Source organism: Chlorocebus sabaeus, chromosome 15 (genome assembly GCF_047675955.1).
Source record: "Chlorocebus sabaeus isolate Y175 chromosome 15, mChlSab1.0.hap1, whole genome shotgun sequence".
Taxonomy (NCBI): domain Eukaryota; kingdom Metazoa; phylum Chordata; class Mammalia; order Primates; family Cercopithecidae; genus Chlorocebus; species Chlorocebus sabaeus.
The window spans coordinates 91,700,075-91,706,871 of NC_132918.1; the positions used below are offsets into that span (position 1 = coordinate 91,700,075).

General features: G+C 50.1%; 1 non-coding gene across 1 annotated transcript; it reads left to right on the forward strand.

The window, feature by feature from the left end:
- The first annotated feature begins 2,599 nt into the window (after positions 1-2,599).
- LOC119625979 (U6 spliceosomal RNA) lies at positions 2,600-2,706 on the forward strand. Its single transcript, XR_005242192.1, has one exon. It is a non-coding gene; the product is annotated as a U6 spliceosomal RNA (small nuclear RNA).
- Positions 2,707-6,797: the final 4,091 nt, after the last annotated feature.

Below are 6,797 nucleotides of genomic sequence, written 5' to 3' on the forward strand. Positions count from 1 at the left end.
GTTGTGGGTAAGTGCTAATGTGACCTTATTTGCACCCCTAGGCTGATAAGAACTGGAACATTCAAGTTACACTTTTAAATGCCTGTAGGTATTGTATGATGAGATGTCAAGGACAGGATCCTAGAATCAGATAGACATGGATTCAAATTCTGCTTCTATTTTTTGTTTTGTTTTGTTTTTTGAGATGCAGTCTCGCTCTGTCACCCGGGCTGGAGTGCAATGGCACGATCTCAGCTCACTGCGACCTCCACCTCCCGGGTTCGGGCAATTCTCCTGCCTCAGCCTCAGTATCTGGGATTACAGGCGTGAGCCACTGCGCCTGGCCAAATTCTGCTTCTAGCTGTGTAGCCCTAACCTCTCTGAATGTTTCCTAAACTATAAAATAGAAGTTATTTCTCATAAAATTGTTGAAAAGATTCAGTGACATCGCATATGCATGATAGGATAAGTTTTTAAAATATTAACCAATATTTTACCCTATCCTTGGATTACGTGATCCTTCCCTCATTTAGTCACCTGGGCCATTCTCCATTTCTTCCTTCAGGAAAGGGTTCACCTGGGAGAAAAAGAAGTTAGTTTCATGCTTTTGCATTTCAAAAATCTACCTTTCAGAGAGAAACAGAACGAACTCAACACAAGAAAATAGATTTGTAAGTATACCTGATGTTGGCTGGGTGTGGTGGCTCACACCTGTCATCCCAGCAATGTGGGAGGCCAAGGCGGGCAGATCACGAGGTCAGGAGTTCAAGACCAGCCTAGCCAACGTGGTGAAACCCTGTCTCTGCTGAAAATACAAGTAATTAGTCAGGCCTGGTGGCAGCGCCTGTAATCCCAGCTACTCGGGAGGGTGAGGCAGGACAATCGCTTGAACTCGGGAGGCGGAGGTGGTGGTGAGCCGAGATCACGCCATTGCACTCCAGCCTGGGCAATAAGAGCAAAACTCCTTCTCAAAAAAAAAAAGAAGCCGGGCGCAGTGGCTCACGCCTGTAGTCCCAGCACTTTAGGAAGCTGAGGCGGGTGGATCACGAGGTCAGGAGATCGAGACCATCCTGGCTAACACAGAGAAACCCCGTCTCTACTAAAAATACCAAAAAAAACTAGCTGGGCGTGGTGGCAGCACCTGTAGTCCCAGCTACTTGGGAGGCTGAGGCAGGAGAATGGCGTGAACCCAGGAGGTGGAGCTTGCAGTGAGCCGAGATCACGCCACTGCACTCCAGCCTGGGCGACTGAGCGAGACTCTGTCTCAAAAAAAAAAAAAAGAATACCTGATGTTGAGTGAGACAGGGTTCCCTGACCTCAAACCAAATAAAGACTTCCTGGGTCAGAAGAGGTGGTGAAGAAGCAGCATTACAAGTTCATGGCCAGGCCCGGTGGCTCACACCTGTAATCCCAGCACTTTGGGAGGTTGAGGCAGGCTGATCACCTGAGGTCAGGAGTTCAAGACCAGCCTGACCAATATGGTGAAACCCCATCTCTACTAAAAATACAAAAATTAGCCGGGCGTGGTGGCAGGCACCTGTAATCCCAGCTATTCAGGGGGCTGAGGCAAAAGGATCACTTAAACCTGGGAGGCAGAGTTTGCAGTGAGCCGAGATCGCACCACTGCACTCCATCCTGGGTGACAGAGTGAGACTCCATCTCAAAAAAAAGAAGCATTACAAGTTCAGGTGCAGTGTGAGCTCCTAGAGAACGACACCTTGAGCCCCAGACCCCTGCAAGCTCCAAAACAACATAGCAAGGGTGACAGCCTTAGCTCTGAGCTTTCCTTGCCCCAACATTTCCTGTATGCTCAAGGGTGACACAGACTGGCAGGCCAGACAACCTTTAGGCATGAAGGCACCCTACAGATGAGAACGCGGGAGAACGCCCCCGCCCCGTCTTGGAGGGGGTGAAGCAGCCCAGAGACCATGAGGATAATTCAAGGATCGTCGTGTGGGTAGATGACAAAGCTCATGTGCCTCCCGAGGCAGGATGTGTGTGTGCTAGAGTAAGTCCCCTTAGAATGTAGGCATCACTTAGTGCTTGAGGAAACCAATTTAACTGAAACTAGATTTTGCTACTGCAGATGGAGGTTAACAATAAAAATAACCTTGAATTATAGGATAGTAAAGCTACTGTACAACTATTTCTGGCTCAAGGTTAGTATCAGTTATTTGTGGAGTTCATCCAGGATGTCTTAGAATTCCAGGGGTCCCATATCCATTTGATATGACTCAAAAAAACAAATAGAAAAAAAAAAAACACACACACACACACACTAACCCTAGACTAGAATTAGAACTGAGGGCCAAGCACGGTGGCTCACACCTGTAATCCCAGCAGTTTGGGAGGCTGAGGCGGGAGGATCACTTGAGGTCAGGAGTTTGAGATCAACCTGGCCAACATGGTGAAACCTCATCTCTACTAAAAATACACAAATTAGCAGGGTATGGTGGCGCTCACCCATAATCCCAGCTACTCGGGAGGCTGAGGCAGGAGAATCCCTTGAACCCAGGAGGCAGAGGTTGCAGTAAGCTGAGACTGCACCACTGCACTCCAGCCTGGGTGATAGAGCAAGACTGTTTCAGGAAAAGAAAAAAAAAAAAAAAGAATGGTGGCCGTGCTTGCATCAGCAGCACATATCCTAAAATGGGAACAATACAAAGAAGATTAGCATGGCTCTTGCTCAAGGATGACACTAAAATTCATAAAGTGTCCCATAAAGTTTTAAGATTTTTAATTCTTTTTTTAAAAAAGAAAAGAGGCCGGGTGCAGTGGCTCACACCTGTAATCCCAGCACTTTGGGAGGCCGAGGTGGGTGGATCACGAGGTCAGGAGATCGAGACCATCCTGGCCAACATGGTGAAACCCTGTCTCTACTAAAAATACAAAACATTAGCTGGGTGTGGTAGCGGGTGCCTATAGTCCCAGCTACTGGGGAGGCTGAGGCAGGAGAATGGCTTGAACCTGGGAGGCGGAGCCTGCAGGGAGCCGAGATTGCACCACTGCACTCCAGCCTGGGCGACAGAGCAAGCTTCCGTCTCAAAAAAAAAAAAAAAAAAAAAAGGCTGGGCGTGGTGGTTCACACCTGTAATGTCAGCACTTTGGGACACTAAGGTGGGAGGATTACTTGAGCCCAGGAGTTTGAGACCAGCCTGGGCTACATAAGGAGACCCTGTCTCTATTGATGTTAAAGAAAAAAAAAGAGCCTAGATTAGTTGGTGATCATCTTACCCCTTGGGTAGACAACCAACGCCCTGAAACTGGCCTATGTCGTCTGAGAAGGAAGATGAGAGATGGCATGGCTGGCCGTTAGGCTCCTGTTGCTTTTAAGCTGAGTTGGTGGCTCTGCCTTTTATTTATTTATTTATTTATTTATTTATTTTGAGATGGAGTTTCACTCTTGTTGCCCAGGCTGGAGTGCAATGGTGCGATCTCGGCTCACTGCAATGTCCGCCTCCCGGGTTCAAGCGATTTTCCTGCCTCAGCCTCCCGAGTAGCTGGAATTACAGGTGCCCACCACCACACCCGGCTAATTTTTGTATTTTTAGCAGAGACAGGGTTTCAGCATATTGGCCAGGCTGGTCTCGAACTCCTGACCGTGTGATCTACCCGCCTCGGCCTACCAAAGTGCTGGGATTACAGGCGTGAGCCACCGTGCCCAGCTGAATCTGCCCTTTTTAAAAGGCATACGAGACCCATCAGATGAGGCACCTAGCTCAACGGAAGTCATGTCCCTGGCGAGCAGAGGGAATGGAAGGAACGGAAGCGTTATTCCAGCAGGAAAACTCTACAGGGGAGAAGAAAGAGGGACTCAGGCAAGTGGATGCAGGTGAGCACATCGCCTTGGATCCAGGCTTTTCGAAAGACTTGAGGAGCCGTAATGTATTGTCTATGGCTGTGTAACAAAGTACTCCAAAATGACAATTACTCAAATGACAATAAACATGTATTATGTTACATAATAAATGATCTCACATAGCTCCTGTGGGTGAGGAATTCGGGGGTAGCTTAGCTGGGTGGTTCCGGCAGGGCTCTCCTCAGGTTCTAGCGAAGATGTCAGCTGCGGCTGCAGGATCTGAATGTTTGAACAGGGCTGGAAAGTCAGCGCTGGCTGTGGGCAGGAGGCCTCAGTTCCTGAGCTGCTTGAGTGTTCTCATGACACGGCAGCTGGTTTTCCCCAGGACGAGTGATGTACGAGAAAACAAAATGAAAGCTGCCATGTTTTTGATGACCTCGTCTTGGAAGTCTCACACTTCTACCACATTTTCATTAAAAGCAAGTCATTAAATATGGCCCCACTCAAAAGGGGAGAGAAAGTAGGTATCATTTTGTTTCCTCTTTTTATCACGGCTGCAGTCAAGGGAAGGAATCATTTTTTGAAGAAAGGTATGTCAAACAATTCATACTGTATTTATTTATTATTTCTTGCTCTGTCACCCAGACTGGAGTGCAGTGGCGTATTCATAGCTCATTGTCAGCTCAACTCCTGGACTCAAGTGATTCTCCTGATGGCAGCAGGTGGCCCATCTGGAGCGGCTACTGCCATCACGCTGGCTGCAGCAGGGAGGCATGGCCAGGGCTGCACGCTCCACAGGACCGGTGGGAGCCAGAGACAGGTGGGAGCCCAGCCCCTTTCGAGTTGGTGGGGCGGGACCTGCCCAGGTGCAGCTGCCCAAATTGTGGCTGCAGATCTGGGCCTCCCGCTCCAGGTAGCAGGCAGGAGCCCTGCCCCTCCCCACCTTGGACACAGCTGCAGCCGCCCAAACCGCAGCTGCGGACCGAGGCATCCCTGCACTCCTGGGGGCCAGAGAAGGCCCCGCCAGCCCTCACGGGCTCAGAAGCGCCTGCTCTTGCTGTCTGGCTTCTCCCTGCTGTTGGCACCTGCTCCAATCTCAGAGCAAAGTTGGGGCTGAGCCTGGGTGCTGTCACAGCCTGGCCAGGTGTGCACATACTCAAAGCGGTGCTGACACACCAGTCCCCGGCCGTCTCAGCCCCCTCCAGACTTTGGGTGCTGACAAGCATAAGAGGGAAGCCAATGGGAGACTGAGGACAGCTCAGTGCCAGCGTGCAGGCACCTCTTGGCACCTACAGCCTGGGCACCATGAATGGGAACAGGAGGCAGACACGTTCCTGGGTGGAAGGGGATAGGTCCCTGGTGAAGCCCCACCTTCAGACCTGGGAGGTCCTGAAGGTTGGGGGCCAGGCTGCCAGGCCACAGACTGGAGTCGGAACTTGTGCTGCCTTTTCCGGGCTTGCCCATGCGCGTGGGGTCTGGCCACTGTGCACAGTCAGGCGTGCTGACTTTTTTTCAGTAGAGATTAGGTCTCACTATATGTGCCCAGGCTGGCCTTGAACTCCTGGCCTCAAGTGATCCTCTCACCTCAGCCTCCCAGGTGTGAGCCACCATGCCTGGTGGATAATATTTTTAAACCACCATAGCCCTGAATTGCTTTGTAAGAGGGAGTTCCTGGGGCCAGGGGCGGTGGCTCACGCCTGTAATCCCAGCACTTTGGGAGGCCAAGGTGGGCGGATCATGAGGTCAGGAGACCGAGACCATCCTGGCTAACACGGTGAAACCCCGTCTCTACTAAAAATCCAAAAAATCAGCCGGGCATGGTGGCGGGCACCTGTAATCCCAGCTACTCGGGAGGCTGAGGCAGGAGAATGGCATGAACCCGGGAGTGGAGCTTGCAGTGAGCTGAGATGGCGCCACTCACTCCAGCCTGGACGACAGAGCGAGACTCCATCTCAGAAAAAAAAAAAAAAGAGGGAGTTCTTTTTCTGTGGAATTAAATCTAGACAAATACCCAGATCCCATTATCATAAGGTGAGGGACTTGGATAAGAAGTAATTTCCTTTGCAATTATGCCCTATAACACAATCAGGGCCAAAGAGAGAAATGCAAGAATCCACTGGGGGGCTCTGGAAAAGCTCTTGCTTTGTCCTTCAATGTTCGTGACTTAAGCACTGGCACGATGGCTGGAGCTGCAAAAGCTTTCCCGCAGACACGAGCAAAAGGCCAAGAGTTATCGCTCTGACCTCACTGGACCAGTACCAGCCTGCCTTCTTGTTATGTAAGAGAAACAGGCTGGGCGCGGTGGCTCACCCCATAATCCCAGCACTTGGGAGGCCGAGGCGAGTGGATCATGAGGTCAAGAGATTGAGACCAGCCTGGCCAAGATGGTGAAACCCTGTCTCTACTAAAAATACAAAAATTAGCCGGGCGCGGTGGCGTGGGCACCTGTAATCCCAGCTACTTGGGAGGCTGAGGCAGGAGAATTGCTTGAATCCGGGAGGCGGAGGTTACCGTGAGCTGAGATCGCACCACTGCACTCCAGCCCGGCGACAGAGTGAGGCTCCATCTCAATTAAAAAAACAAAAAACAAAAACCCCAGAGAAACAGTCTTCGATCACTAAAGCCTCTGGTATTCAAACGTTCTGTTATTCGCAGCCAAAAGCAGTCCTGACTAATGCCATTGACACAGTAGCAAGTTAGGGGAATGAGGGAAGAAAGGAATAAGTTGTTAGCTTTTGTGTTTTTGTTTTTTTTTTTTTGTTTTTTTGTTTTTTTTTGGACAGACAAGGTCTTCACTCTAGTTCCCTTCTGAAAAAAATAAATGAAAATGTTAAAAAAAAAAAAAAAAAAAAAAAAGAGGAGAGAGAGACAAAGCCTTGCTCTCTTGTCCAGGCTGGAGTACGGCGGTGTGATCATAGTTCGCTGTAACCTCCAGCTCCTGGGCTCAAGTGATCCTTCCACCTCCGCCTCCTGAGTAGCCAGGGCTACGTGTGTACCACCCCCCCTAGTCATTCTTAAA